The following is a 1,010-nucleotide window of genomic DNA, read 5'->3' on the forward strand; positions in this document are numbered from 1 at the left end:
TTTTTTTTTTTTGTATTCTAAGGTTTGTTATGTATTGGGTTGAGATTGATTTTATTGATTGAAAATTGTAAACTAAACAAGTTGGGCTCGTTTAGGTTTTGGGGTTATTATCCTTGTTTGAGTTGTATCTCAGATTAAAATGGGAATAAGTGTTCCTGGACAGTTGTAGTGGTTGAAAAGTAAAGTGTGGGATATAATGCGAAAACCTAGTAAGTGTATTACCCCGTGGAGTAGGCATATTGGCCGAATCACGTATATCTAGTGTTGTTCATGTTTTACTCTCAATTGCATATTGGAGTGCGTGTGACTTACAGAGTAGGTATACACTGTCTGATAGATCTGATCACTTTGTAGTAGCAAGGTGAAAGTACATACGTTGTGTATGTGATTGGTAAAATTGATTTGCGCCAGCCAATCAAGGTTTGCTTGAAGACAGCCATGTTTGGGTGTATTGCAAAAAGTAAAAGATGCTGATTCAGCCCTCTTAGTGTCAATATGAAAACATCACGCTTAATTATGATCTTAAGTATAAGACGACTTACAATGACAAATCTTATAATTACACCTATTTGAAGACATTTTGTTGGCCATAGTGGAATGGTAAGTATCTCAATTTGTTTCTTTTGCTCTAGTGCAGTCCCTCCTTTCCTTGTATCGGCCCCAATAAGTTTTCGTTGGATTTAGTTGGTGTCCACCATAGTGAATGGATAAGGATCCCATTTGTTTCGTCTTATTTGGTACAATCCCTTCTTAATTTCCTTATGTCGGTCCCAATAGGCTTTAGTCCGATTTAATTGGTCTTCATCATTTAGTCAAGTGGGGCTTTTAGGCTAGTCATGAACATATTTATATTTAATTGAGAAATTATAGGTCCACAATCAGGTTCAAGTTAATTGATCTTTAAACAAGCTAAATCGTTTGGTTCTGTTTGGGTGTACGAGAGGCCAGCTTTTGATAACCCTACTTGTGCATATTATAAATCATATAAATAATAATAAAAAAAAAAAAAA

General features: G+C 35.1%; 1 pseudogene; it reads left to right on the forward strand.

The window, feature by feature from the left end:
• LOC122063774 overlaps positions 1-1,010 on the forward strand; it is a 3,803-nt pseudogene that overhangs the window by 973 nt on the left and 1,820 nt on the right.

This window comes from Macadamia integrifolia, unplaced genomic scaffold (genome assembly GCF_013358625.1).
Source record: "Macadamia integrifolia cultivar HAES 741 unplaced genomic scaffold, SCU_Mint_v3 scaffold1452, whole genome shotgun sequence".
Taxonomy (NCBI): Eukaryota; Viridiplantae; Streptophyta; class Magnoliopsida; order Proteales; family Proteaceae; genus Macadamia; species Macadamia integrifolia.